Source organism: Mesocricetus auratus, unplaced genomic scaffold (assembly GCF_017639785.1).
Source record: "Mesocricetus auratus isolate SY011 unplaced genomic scaffold, BCM_Maur_2.0 Super-Scaffold_100008, whole genome shotgun sequence".
In the NCBI taxonomy this organism is placed as follows: domain Eukaryota; kingdom Metazoa; phylum Chordata; class Mammalia; order Rodentia; family Cricetidae; genus Mesocricetus; species Mesocricetus auratus.
Window position 1 is genome coordinate 24,082,821 of NW_024429192.1, and position 15,146 is coordinate 24,097,966.

Genomic DNA, 15,146 nt, shown 5'->3' on the forward strand with positions numbered 1-15,146 from the left:
GGTTTTTCCATCCATTTCTGAAACAGGAAATCCGTATTTCCTAGCATGGTGCTAGAAACCTAGCCAACTATCAAAGGATAGTGAAGTTGTGGGTCTATAGAATGATCTTCACATGCCACCTTACTAAACCATCGTAATCTCTGACTACAATCTGAATAATTGTCCTTATACCCACAGATGAGTGTAGTCTAGAAACCAAACCTGAGTTCAGTAAGTAATAATAGAGCTGGTACTAGTAAGACCTAATAGGTTGTGTCAGTACAAATCATTTTTTATAAATGTAGGCAGACTCATGTGTAAAATTACAATTAGGCTCACAGTTATGTTGTTCTTTATTAAAGGAGTACATCTCCTAAAGACACATGCTTAGCCTTAAATATTCCTGTGATGAATTATGCAAAGTCAGACAATGTATTTAAGAAATAATGTTGGACATTGCTTCTATACAGATTTGTGATGGTTTGTTTGGACAATCTGGCACAGCCAAAATCAATTCAGAATAAATTCTCATTGTGGAGTTGTGTCCATCAGGATGGTTGGCCCATAGTCATGTCTGTGGGACACAGTCTTGTTTGCCTTAACTGATGTAGGATGACACACCATTAATGATGGGAGTACTTTCTGGTACCAGCTCAGACAGTTAGACATAAAAGACAAGCTTTTCAGTTTTTTTAAAATATATTTTTCATTTTACATACCCATCCCAGTTCCACCTCTATGTCCTTCTCCTGACCCCGATTCTCCGTTCCAACCCCCGCCATGGGGGCAGTCCTCCTGCATATATGTTTGTCTTATTGGTTGATAAATAAAGCACTGTTGGCCAATAGGGAAACAAGATAGGTGGTACTAGGTAGGAGTCGAGGAGGGTTCTGGGCAATGTAGTAAAGAGAAGTCGCCACGGGATCCCGGGAGGAGAGGATGCACGAGCTTGACATTCTCGGTCAGATAAGACCTTATAGAAATATATATACATATTAGTAGTTATGGGTTAATGCTTAAGACAGAACTGCCCATGAAAAGCCATGGACATTGGCAGACAGCATTGTGTGTTATTTGGGGTTTATGTGACACTGGGACCAGGCTGGCTAGAAGAGTTATCCTAACACGCCCCTCATGTCCTCCTCATAGGGGATAAGGTCTTGCTTGGGGAGTCAACAATGCCTGGATTACCAAATTGAAGCAGGAACAAGCACCTGTATCAAGACTGAGCAAGGTATCCAACCATAGGGAATGGGCTCCAAAAAGCCAGTTCAGGCCCCCAACAGATCAAGTCATATAAATGTCACCCACATTCAGAGGATGTAGTTCAGTACAGTGCAGGTTCCACAACTGTTAGTTCATAGTCCGTGAGCTCTCATTAGCTCGGGTCAACTGTCTCTGTGGTTTTCCACATCATGGTCTTGAAACCCCTGCCCCTTGTTCATATGATCCCTCCTCCTTTTCTTCAACTGAAATCCAGGAGCTCAGTTCAACTAAGAATCCTATCAATAGTGGAGATGTTGTCTGAGTGGGCTTTCCCCTTTTATCAGATTAGTCCTTCCCACTAGCGACTGACAACCTTGCTTATTTCATTTCTTTCCTGAGGAATCCATCATTCTGAGGCTTCAATCTTGAATTTACTTTCCTGCTACCTTCCCAATGTCTGACTGTATCTGCAGACTATCGCAAAGTACCCACATATCCTTATGGCCTGGTTAGTGACACAATCTGAGTCAGCAGGATCCTCACAGACCCCCTTTTCCTGCCCTTATTCTAGGAAAGATTATACCTGAATTGTACTATTTCCAATGAGCCAGAGCCCAAAATAGCATGCTGTATGATCATTCTTTGTTGAGTGTAATTATATAGAAGAATCATTGACCCAATACTATAAATGTGAGAAAAAAATCTAGGGTTTATTTAAGGCAAACTGAAGACTAAAAGATTAGCTGGATGGGAAACTCATGGACCATTTTATTTAATGGCTTTTACCCAAGAGATGAGTCAGTGCTTCATAACAGACGGCTGTTTTTCCAATTAGGGCAGGGTATACATCCTAAATTAGACTCCCACTCTACTGGGAAAACTGAGGTGACAAAGTGTTCTTTTCTGGAAGACTATTTCAAAAGTTTTTCTCACGGATCATGAACATAAACATTGTTAGGCTATAAAACTGGTGAGATACATTTAAAAGATTTACAGTCCAAAACATCAGAGAATGAATTTATATGTTAGTAATGTTAATGTTCAAATTTTCTAAGCCATGGGAGGCCATTTTCTGAGCCTCTTATTGGGAAGAAGCATGTCTGAAGTTGAGTTAAACAAAAGGAGCATCTGCATTTTATTAATCTGCCTTCCTGGACCTAAGAGTTACTAACCTAAAAGTCATGAATAAAAGAAGATAAGCTCTGGCCCAGCCCAAGGAGCCATCTATTATTCAGAGAGACACTAAGATTGGAACCATTCTAAGAAATAATGGGATAAGGAGAAAGGTAACTAAGAAGTGTGGAGATTAAAAAAATGCTTTCTTTGTATAGTATTTAAAATATGTCAGGCAAGGCAGTCAAATATCAATGTGGCTGCTCCTGACTGAAGTACCTACCCTCTACCACTAACTAGTCTTTGGATACTAGACTTTATCATTTCCTCAAAGACACCTTAATCAATGTGTTATTGAAAAAGACAGCAAAAATGAAGCAGGGATTGGAAAAGGGCCATCTGCTGCCATGTGCCTCCTAGGCACCATTTGGAACACATGAATAGATGTTTTGTAGGACTGTAAATGATCACTAACCTTTTCTCTGTTGTATACAATGGGTGCCTGCAGGGAATCCTTTTTGTGATAAGACCCTTAAATTACTCTCTAAAAATGAATGTTTTGAGCAGAAAATTTATTTCAAATGAGAAGGCCCAAAAGTCTGAGATTTACTAACTCCCACTCAGATATTTATGAGACATGAATTCAAGGAAGTATACTTGTTGCCCATCATGCTCCAGGGTGCCAGGTCTAAGTCAAATGGCATTTGGATGAAGTAGTAAGAATGATGAGTAAAACAAAAGTGGGAGATGTGTACAGAATTTCAGGAAGACAGGGAAAGAGTGACATTCACTACCCTACACTTTACTATCCATCTTCCTTACATTCACCATTGCCAATTAAATCAGAGAACAACTTCGTAATTTCACCCCAAATGTATTGTGGACTATATAAGTTAGTTTGTTGTCACTATCCAAAATTCCTGGTAAGGTCAACTGAGTAGAGGGAATGTTTATTTTTGATCATGGTGGGGGTTTGCTGGTGGTTATATAGTAGTAGGGGTGTGTGTGTGTGTGTGTGTGTGTGTGTGTGTGTGTGTGTGTGTGTACATATATTCAGGCCAGATGTCAATATCATTGAGTTTCTTCCTCAATCACTTCCACCCTCATTTTTTGAGACAAAGTTTCTCACAGAACCTAGAGTACAACAAATGGGCTAGACTGGATGATCAATAAGCCCCAATTATCCTCCTGTCTCTGTCTGCCCAGAACTAGGTTTAACCCCATTGCACCCATGGAGATGGAGATTGAAGGCATGTCCTCATTCTTGCATGACATTCACTTTATCAATAGAAGTATCTTCCTAGACTTAGCTCACTATTTAAGAGATATTCCAGGCATCCATTTTGAAGAAGACATATCTTAGAACAGGGATTGAGAGAATAGGCCAAACATTGAGTGGACCCAACCTTCAAATGCCTACCCCTTGTAACTTATTTCTATCAAACAAGATCCACTTCTTGAAAGCTCCAAAGTCTACATCCACAATTTGTGGACTACACATTCATCATACTATCCTAGAGGTAGGAGAGGGCTCAATCTCCATAATATTATCATCTATTTTGTCTGATCCAAAATGAAATAATGAGGTAGTTACTCTACAATTCACCCTTCAAAATAATGTCTTCACCAAGTTAATTAACCCAAACAGAACAATAGTATCTCACATTCCCATTCCACACTAGTTGGACTTCATGTATTTATAAACATGGAAATGTCATTACACATTGTGGTGAGCACTGCTCACCACTATGGCGTTATTTATTTTAGTTACTTCTTCCCCACAAATGCTGTCTCCTACTCCATGAAAGATTATGATCATGAATTATTAAACTTACTACTGTAAGATAAAGGAAAGCATGTTTCCACAGCTGGGGTCAAAGGTTCTCCTCTAACCTAGCTTCTGAACAGAATGAATCCTCTCTAGGAAAAAGATAAACTGACTTCGAATTTGTATCAGCACTGTATATAATGTAGGCACTGGCTCAGAATTGACCCTAAATAAAGTGTTCAAAATAAAAAAGTACAAACCAGCATTTCTCAACATGTGGGTCATAACCCCTTTGGGAGTCAAACAACCCTATCAAGGGGTCATCTAGACCCATCACAAAAAAGCAGATATTTACATTATAATTCATAAGTGGCAAAATTATAGTTATGAAATACCAACAAAAATAATTTTGTGGGTTGAGAGGGTCACCACAATATGAGGAACAGTATTAAAGGGCTGCAGCATTAGGAAGGTTGATAACCAATGTCATAAACTATGAATACATGATAGGATGAATGACTATGGAACACTCTTAATTTACTTGTAATTCTGCAAAGAACAAAAAAATACTTTCTCTGAGGGATCAAAGTACCAGAGCTAAACTGCATTAACTCATCTGTACCACTGAGTAAATGAACCAGAGCAACCCTACTGAATAAGCAAAAGTGTGTATGTAACACAATAACAAGGAAACTTTTATCTCACTTATTTACTTCTTCAGAGATCAAGGAAGGCATTCTGTTTCCTGACAATTCTTTTTTGTCTCAAATATTGATTGATCTCCATCAGTTTTAGCCTTGAAATGATAAAAAGGGTGATACATAAACAAGGGGCTGGCAGCACAATATTTAGGTGGAGAACCTTCATCAGTGTGAGCAGTTATAGCTAAAAATCAGGAGTACTTTCCTGATATCCAAGTATAGTTCTCAGCTCTAATGAAAACAAGACAATTAGAACTAAGGCTCTTTCTCAGTGCAAGTCTCAATTCATCACAATGTCACAGACAATAAAATGCTACATACCTAATCTTTCCTGTTAACTATAACCTAAGCAATGCAATTACATTGTTGCTGCAAATTGACAAGAATTAAAGAATTAATGTGAAATTTTTTTCTTTACCAGTAAACATCATTCATATTTTAATTCTGATAAATATTAAGTGTATTAGTGATAAATACATTTTGAGCACATTTTTGTTCTTATAGCTTTAGTGATTTTTAAGTATATATGGCAAGATAAAAATCAGTTAGCACCACTAAAGGTAACACTCAAAATAAACACCCAGTGGTAATGTTAGATGAAATGAAAAGTAACAAAACAAATGTTTTGTAACACAAAAACTGGGAGAGGACAGATTAATTGGAAAAGTCATCAAAACATTTTAAGAATTCTTCTTTCATTAATAGTAGATCCATATGTATATAGAAGAAAATTGTACCTGATGTGAAAACATATAATTAAATGTAAAGCTAACTTTCTAAATGACCTTTGTAAAACTCAGCTGTTAGCCCAACAGCAAAATACAGAAAAATAGAACACAGTGGTTCTCTGATGGTCCAAAAGTTAGTTATGAAATTATAAATACCAGGTTGTTGTATTTTGAAATGAGCAAGAACAGTGTCCAATTTAGAGACATCTCAAACCCTTTAGAAATGTACAAGAAAATAACAATATTCAATTCTGATTTTTCCTGTGTGGTAATGAAAAAGATCATCCATTTCATTTGTCAAAGATTTTAGAAGGTCTGTGTCAGAAGCACAGAGCAAAGATCAAATACATAATTACTACACACAATTCCTCCAAAACATTCTGTTAAGTGTGTATTGTTATTATTTCTAAAATCCCACTCTTTCAGAGAGGAAACTAATATTTAGATAAATTCAGATTATTAATGAAAAAGAAAAAAAACATTTAGGACATTCATTTTCATGTATGCTCTGAAATTGTCTTAAAGTTTCCATTCTTGTACATGCCAATGGGAAGATTGATTTTCTTATTTTCTTTGATGGTCTCATATCAATTCATTAATTTTCACTATTCAGTTTTACCCTTATTCTTTCTCCTATAGGAAACCAATTTGTATTTGGACATGTTGGAGAATTCAGGCTTTCTGCCCTGCTCCCTATTCTCTGATGACTCTCTGCTTTCCTGGAGAAGTAGTGAACTCAACTCTCATCTGTCTCATTCTTCATTAATTCTGGCTGCTATTCTTGGTTTAGGCCTTGTTCTCATTTTAGCCACGGCTCTATGAGTATATTTCTCCTTACAACCAAATATTCTCTGCATTCTCTGAAGTGGGAATTCATCAACTAGCAGTGTCAAGCCCTCTATCCTTCAAAATCACAGAAAAGCATCCTTGCCTTCCCTGTCCACCTGTATCTTTCTATGTCTGTCTGTCTGTCTATCTGTCTATCTATCTATCTATCTATCATCTATCACATATATAACAATTATTTAACTATATCTATCATCTACTATCTATTTATCTTCTTATCTGTCTATCCACCTCTCCTCCTTGCTTTCCTTCCTGCTACCTCCACTGTCCTATACGAATAGAGCATTTATTTCTACTCTGATGTGGCCACTTATGTTGTAGTCTAATTCAAGAGTTCTAAACGGGAAATTGTTTTTAAAAAGAAAATCCACCATTTCTTTCTTTCTTTCTTTCTTTTTGCTTTTTCTTACAAAAAGTTCTCCTGGACCCTTATCATCTATTCTTTAGCACGCATATTTCTCTAGGGAAAAATGGAAAAGAATTCTGATAGTAGTTTATGTTGGTAAACATGTACCAAATGTTGTAATCTTCTAAGAGACATAAAGCTACCTATTTTAGTCCTAATTATAGACAGGTTGTAGGAAGATAAACATTTTCCTTGGCAAATAAATGGCATCCAGAAAATTCTCCTAAGTATTGTCTCATAAGATTCTTAGTGTCATTAAAAATATATGTAGGAAGCAATATTAATGCTGTGTGTTTTTAAAGCAGAAAGAGCATATCAAACTCAGGAGACTGAAGAAAGTATGGGAAAGAGGGTATATAATTAGACTGTTAGGAATGAGCAGAGTCTCCAAAAGTTGAAAAGGCAAAGATTTAGCAATGGCCATATCAATATATTGAGTAATTGATGAAATGAAAATGGTTCCATAGTATACAAAGGTTCCTGCTCAAAGGTACCACTTCAGTGACCAATGTGGAACTCAGCTCTCATGCTAACTTCCTTTAGTATTTACTCCAATTTTGGAAGTCCCTCTGTTTCTAAGCCACATTCATGATTGAACATGGTTAAGGTATAAAGACCTATAAACTCTGGCCCACCATGGCCAATATTGTCTCTAGAGATCCTTGCCAGACTGGATGTGGCTTGCTGGAGTCTCCATTGCCATTTACCTACTCACATGTTCTAGATAGGCCTTGTAGGATTATTTATACATAAGTCAAATTTTTATAACTACCTTGTAACTCTATCTCCATCTCAACACACAGATATCACAGAAACTAGACATAAGAAATGAGACCATCAGCTAGAGGTGGGCACTTTACTCAAAAGTCTTCAAGCAATAATGGCATCATTGCTCATTGCTGCATGCTGGTTTGAGACTTTTAGCTAACAAACAGCAATCAGTGATTTAAAGCTGGATAGACTTTTTTTTTTTTTTTTGGTTTTTCGAGACAGGGTTTCTCTGTATTGTTTTGGAGGCTGTCCTGGAACTCACTCTGTAGACCAGGCTGGCCTCGAACTCACAGAGATCTGCCTGCCTCTGCCTCCTGAGTGCTGGGATTAAAGGCGTGTGCCACCAACACCCAGCCTGGATAGACTTTTTAGGGAATGATAGGATAAACCAGTACACTTAAAGAGCAGGCATTGTGATTCAGTGAGGAAATAACATATATAAGTCCTGTTAGAAAGCTTCCAAATCATGACCTAGAGACTTGTAATTAAATATGAATGATTGGCTGATACCTTACACTTGTTTCTAACTAGCTCTTATAACTCAAATCAACCCATATCTTTTAATATATATATGCATATATATATATATATATATTATTTTACATGGCTTGGCTACATTTACTTTATAATGCCCACGATGCTTGCTCTGCATCCCTGGTGTCTCTTGCTTCTTATTTCTAGCATCCTCTGTGTCTGGAAATCTTGCCTAGCTATTGGACATTAAGCTTTTTTATTAAACCAGTCAGAGCAACATATCTTTACATGGTATAATCAAATATCTCACAACAATATAATGATAAAAAGATGGAATGACTATGACTATGAGTCACTAATTACCTATTTAGGAAGATGAAAACTCCTAAAATAACAAGAAATTGATTGACAGACCAGTGTCTTCCTCTGACTGTCCACAGACAAGTTCCTATCCTATTACTTATAATATCAGGATAGAAAAAAATTAGAGAACACACAATATAGATCTTTTAGAACAAGTAGTTCAATGCCTAAGAACAAACAAGGCCAACTAAATGTCTATCCAAGGCAAGTAACTATCAAAATCCAGACTCTGACTATGACTCCCTGGGATGTGGAGATGTGATATATGGCTGTGACCCAAACAGAGATAAGTACTTCTTAGTGGTGCCAGAAGTTCACTGCAGTAAACAAGAAAATGTTCTCCCAAGTCTTCCTCAAAGGAAAGATCTACTGTAGGGAACATGCTCAGCACATATAATCATGTTTGCTCACTCATAAAGAACAGCTTACCTTAAAACTACATCCTTCCTAAGACATTCTGCAATTGGTCTATGAGTAGAGAGCACATAGAAAATTTCACCTTGGTGTAAACCAATTAACCGGCAAACACACTCCAAAGGGCCCTGATCCATTGCTGCAAGCCTTGGCATATCTGTTCCTCTATTTCCTCTGCCCAAGCATGTTCATATCCTTTCATTTAAAAGACATTGAACCCTAATAAGCATCTTGAACTTCACCTTCCAACTGGTTCTATTAGTGACACCAAACAATTTGATCAAATTGTCAAATAAAAATTTTGGTACAACAATCACCACTTACTAAGCAGGTATTCATGTTTTCTGTTGTCAAGGAGTCACAGTTAATGAAGTACAGTTTGGGGAGTGATTTCTTTTGCGTTTCTGAAAATTTCTGTCATCCATAAATATCTGCTTCCTGACTGCTATAGAGAGCTGCCATAAAACACAGTCTGAACTTCTCCAACCTTAATTCTGTCAGATAAAACTTAAAGGGTTTTGTGGGAACAACAGACCTTGGCCAGAGGCCCACTCCCTATCAGCCTGGGAGCAGGCAGCTGTAAGACAATGTTTACTAAAAGCATGTTTACTAAAAATAAGTTCCTGATAAGGGCTCACCCATGGGAACGCCCTGACCTCGACCTTTTCCAATGACTAACCACCTCTTCCTGACCCGCCCCCCCCCCTCCCTCTGGTGTCAGGGCATATAACCAGCCAGGGGTAAGAAAGGGAGCTGAAGCTTTTCCTGAGGGAAGCCATTCTTGGGAAGTTTTCTTGAGCCTTCTTGGGGCCTGCTTAAAGTTTTCTTTGCACCTCCGATTGGTCTCTGTGTCATCAATCCCGACACCCTCCGCACATTCTCGGACACAGAGAGAGCCAGCGGTCGCGGCAGGGTTTCACAACCACACAAAATAAATGCCACTAACTGAGGTCCAAGTGTTCGGATATGAGTATATGAGGACATCACATCCCTATGATAATAATCTCTAACGTTAAAACTTTATGGACTGGGGTGGTAATTCTGAGGATTGAGACCCTGGCATGCAAGCCTGACAACCAGATTGACCGTTGAATTCCACAAAGTGGCAAGAGAGAACCTCCTCCAAAGAATTGTCTTCTGATTCCCACATGGGGGCCATTGGGGGCCATCACATGCATGTAAACACACACACACACACACACACACACACACAATTTTACCAATACAAAGTGGTCATCCTTGAAAGCCTACACATATAAATAAGAAAAACAGATTCAGAATGTTGTATGTATATATTTTTGTGTCGATATATGTGCGACAATATTTAAAAAAGAAACAGAGGCCATCAATTAGAGGGGAAATGAGGAAGGGGACATGAGAGGACCTGGAGGGCAGAAAGGAAGGGGAAATGACATAATTACATTTTAATTTAAAAATATATTTTAAATAGTATGTTAAAATAATAACGGTAATCAAACTAGTAGGAAACATTTTAAAAACCTCATAAAAATGAGGAATTATTGAGAATTGGCAGCAGGTATGGACAGAGTACAAGCAGAGTGTGTGAACCTTAAGCACAGTGAACAAAAATGCTTTACAAAAGGAAGAGTGGATAATCCTGTTTTGATTATTATTTTTTTATTTTATTTTAGAAGCACTCTTATTTACATATCAATACCCCCATTCCCTTGCCCTCCATGGGAGACCATCAAAGTCTATCGCACCAATTGGGCGAGAAACTAGGCCCTCTTTCTTGTGGAAAATTCTCTTAATGCTGATCCAGATAGGAATTCTGACTAGCAGTTGAATTTGACCCAGTGAAGGCCATTTTTATAATGTTGTAGGTTCAACAAGGGGACTGAGAAAGGGGAGCAAGGAAACCCACCTAGCTTTTGAATATAACACTTTGTCAAAATCACAACAAGACAAAAGCTTTGCTATAAAGAGGGTCAAGATGTGTGAAAGATGACACACATAATAAATGCAAAAACATGGCTAGAAGATTGTGCAAAGATCTATTGAATGAATTCCACCTCCCGTTTAGCCTTCAAGCCAGGTGTATGGAGAATGTGTAGTAAAGGGACTGAGCTACTGTGCCTTGCAATGTTTGCTTTTCCACCCAGAATTTCCACCAAGACTTTAATGCTGAAATATCATCTTTAAAGATTCCTGGTTTTCTGTCAAGTACTTTAAATTATGATCTGCTCTCTTAAACACCTGCTCACTTGTAACACTCATCAAAAATAGCTCATTGTTAAAACACCTAAGTTAAGTTCGACTCTCTTAACAGGTTAAACACTGGCACTTAACTCCTAAAGTATATTAGCTACAAATTGAACATTAAGTAAAAAGCACTCAGGGCTATTTAAGGCTTTAGTGCCTTCTTAAAAGGCATGGCATTTGCAATCAGATATGGTTTTATTAGCTATTATGGAAATAACTGCAGAACAATATTTCTAATTGGTAGAAGAAAATATTTCTCTTTGGTCAGGAGCTGAATCTAAGCAAGGGTTCAGGTTAAAGTAAATAGATCCTTAACCTCTGGGACCATTTTTTTTTCTTTATTACTAATCAAGGAATAAGCTGGTCCCTGGAATGCATTTTATATTAACCTGGACCTTCCCATCAGTATGCAGTTTTCTGGCAGGTACCTGCCTGTACACCTGAACAACGACTGTTCTCACTGCCAGAGTAAGTGAACAGCTAATTCCTCGGGCTCCTGACAGCAACTGTATTACCACTTACCTTCCTAATTCCCCACCCTCCTTCCCAGAGATGAGTTCTAAATGCCCAGGGCTCGGGTGAAGAGATTGAAGCTAAGGCGAAGAGTTATCCCAATTTCCAATGAATTTGTATTGTTAACAATTTAACTTTTCAAAGGATTTTGGAGTAAAGCAATCAACCCTCTGCTGGAGCTGGATAGGACACAAGACTGAGATTGCTGAATCAATATGTGGAAACCTGACTGACAACTTGGGTAATTTGATGCAGGATTTGGGACAACAACTGGAGATAAATTACTTAACACAGTTGGGAACCAAAATTGTGTTCAGAAAGAGACGTGTTTTCCTGAGGAGAGAAGAGAATTGTACTGACAAGGGAAGCGATAGACACAAGCAAAAATATTTATAAACATTATCCCATATGCAAGTGTATGAGTTCTGATAGATAATTTTCATTTGTCTTTGTAGGTGATGAGGAAGTGTGCTAAAATATGTAAATCAGCAATGACATCAGTGTTTTCTGTTACAAAAACATAGCTGTAGACAGTTGAGACTGAAGTATTAGGAAAACATTTCATCACGAGAAAAATGAAATACATAAAAGTCTTATTTTGACTGAAACATTAAGGAATAATTTTAGAACTCAATTTGACTTTTTAATAATTTGAACTAAAATTTTCTATTGAAAGTTGCATTTTAACAAATGTGTATTTGCATTTTTACAGCTTCCTCATTGCCAGTTAAACTAATATCTCACTTCTCAAAAAAATTACAATTTGGTTATTGTGTGTGTGTGTGTGTGTGTGTGTGTGTGTGTGTGTGTGGTGTGTGTGTGTGTGTGTGTGGTGTGTATGCATGTGTATATGGGTGTGTGTACACACACATGCATGGTCCTGTGGAGGTCAAAGGACAATGTTTGCGAGTGGATTCCTCTCTTCTACCATGTAGGGTCCAGGAATTAAACTCAGGCTGTCAGGTTTGGTGGCAAAATCCTTAACCTGAGGATTCTTCATATTGACTTTTAATGTCCTCTTTTTTTTCTTATATTCTGTAGTTGTAAAAAGCATGATTCATAGATTGAGCTTCCTGATCAAGCCTAGAATTTGGGAGGTAAAGAGGATAGTGAGGATGCAGTGAGAGTTGAGCTTAATTACTTTGTCGCTGTCACCATCACTACCAATTAGATGTTCCTAAAGTCGTACATGTGAGAAGAGGGATTACTGCTCTTCTGAGTTGCTTTAGTAAGGACAAACAGAAAAAGGCAAGTGCCTTTCAAAGTTACCATACATGCTTTTTATCTCTAGATTGAAGTTTACTCTTCTAACAAAATCTTTGCATCCTTTCCGAAACAAACTTTCCTCAGGATGGCCGGAAGTAGTCATGTTCATGGAATAAGAAGCAATCTGAGCTATGCCAGTCAAATACTGTGTCTAGAGCAGAAGGGCAAAGTAATAACAAATGAGTGCACTCAGCTATAACCAACTCCCGTAGTTACACATCCAAAGCACATGCATTGTTCCTGCTTTCCAGTTAACAGTCATTGCAATTGTATTTGTTTTTGCCTACCTGTATTATATTTGGAAAATTGAGGCATACCAATGATTACAATAAAGAATTTATGAGACTTTAACCCAGTGGTAGAATGCTTACCTTGTGCATGACGGCTTAGTTTCAAAATCCAATACTGTCCAAACAAACAAACAAAACCCAAGAGTTTATGAAAACTGAAAGGAGAATAATCATCTCTAAAACACATGTTCTAGTTATTCCAAATAAGTGTTCCAAAATGGTGGCCAAAGGGTCTGATTTTATATAAAAAAAAAAAAATAGAAAAGAAGCAACTCCTAACAGTTGGATGGCGTGTCTCTGACTCTTTTGCCAGCCCTTGGGACTCTTTTCCTCCTATTGGGTTGCCTTGTCCAGCTTTTGCTGTATCTTGTTATATCTTATTTTATCATGTTTGGTTGTTTTCTCTTGGAGCCCTGCTCCTTTCCCCAGGGAAATGGAGGAGGAGTAGATCTGGGGGAGAGGGGAGGTATAGGAGGCAATGGGAGGGGGTGGAGGGAGAGGAATCTGTGACTGGAATGTATTGTATGAGAGAAGAATCTGTTTTCAATAAAAAAGGAAACAAAAGCATCATAATGAAGAAATCAATATAATTGCATCAGTCAACTAGAATATCATGTGGCATTAATGTCTTACTTTATATATTCCAGTTAAGATCTAGTAGTGATTCTTGGTAAGATGGTTCAGTGGGGGAAGGTATCACCATCAATACTACTGACCAGAGTTCAATTCTGGCATAGTAGAACCAACTCCCATAAGTTGTTCTCTGATCACATATGTACTCACATGCATCCATATATACAAATCTAATGAAAAATTTACAAAGATAGAGTGAAGATCAGGAAAAGACATTCATCAAGGATTTCACTGTGCTAGTGACAGCATCACACCATTGAGGAACTAAATAGAATTATTCATATGTTAAAATTAATCAATGTATGATATTTGGGGAGGACAGGCAAGTGGAAGTGGTATCCAGCCACCCAAATCAGCTAGGCCTGGTAGGATTTTGCAGACCTACTTACTTTTACTTATGTCTCAACAATGTAGGATTATTTAATTAATTATGATTTACTTCCAGTCTCTGTATAATACTGTCTATGACATATACTTCAAAGGCCTGGATAGAGGAAATGTAAATGAGTTCAATTCATCCATCACCAAATAGGATACAATCTCTCCTACAAAAATGTCTGTTTGGCAGCCTGGAGCTAACCAAAGGGATGAACTATGGAAACAGGGATTTTACAGGCCTCCATTTAGCTTGACTCTTTGTTACCAACCCTCAGGAAGATGATCTGCAGCTGCAGAAAGCAATACAGAAGCCAAAGCTATTCTACAAGGACATCAAGAATTTTTTTGTTTGTTTGTTTTTTTTTTCTCGAGGAATAAGATACTTATGCCAGGAATTGGAAGCGATAAGTTGTTTTGGTGTTTTGTTTGTTTCTTTGGTTCTTATTGGCTTAGAAGCTGCACTTGAATCTACTGATAAAACAAACAGACTGGATCTACCTTAACTACTATCTGCTCATTATGACCCTGCAGTCAGCACTCTGTCCCTCAGACCACACACAGCCTGGAAGGATTTCCAGTCCCACCAGCACTGCTCAGCCATGACCACCAAATGGTAAGGTTTTAACTAAATTACCAATAAAGACTCAGGAGTCACATGTTGAGGTGAAAGCCTGCTAGAAACAACCACCTGACCTTTCTTTTTGTCTGGAGAACCAACAAGAGAGGTATCTTTTCACTCATCCATACCAAAAAGACTGTGAATCTCTAAGTCCCTCACTACTACTCCCTGTATGTCTGTCTATCTGTAGTCCTGGCTCCCGTGTCCTCTCTAAGGCTAATTCCTGTCAGCTAGTAACTGGTCTGCCTCCTGATCCAAGATTAATTTTATTAACATAATCTCAGAGTTTCTCAATGCAATCAAATATCCCAAAACAGTTATAAATTATGGTTTCTGGAAATCATGATAGCAACATATGATACATGTCCCTGAACAAGGAACCAAATCAATGGAAGTTCAATTTAGGAAGATCATTTAATCCATCATAAAAATATTTTATCTGTAGATCAAATTGT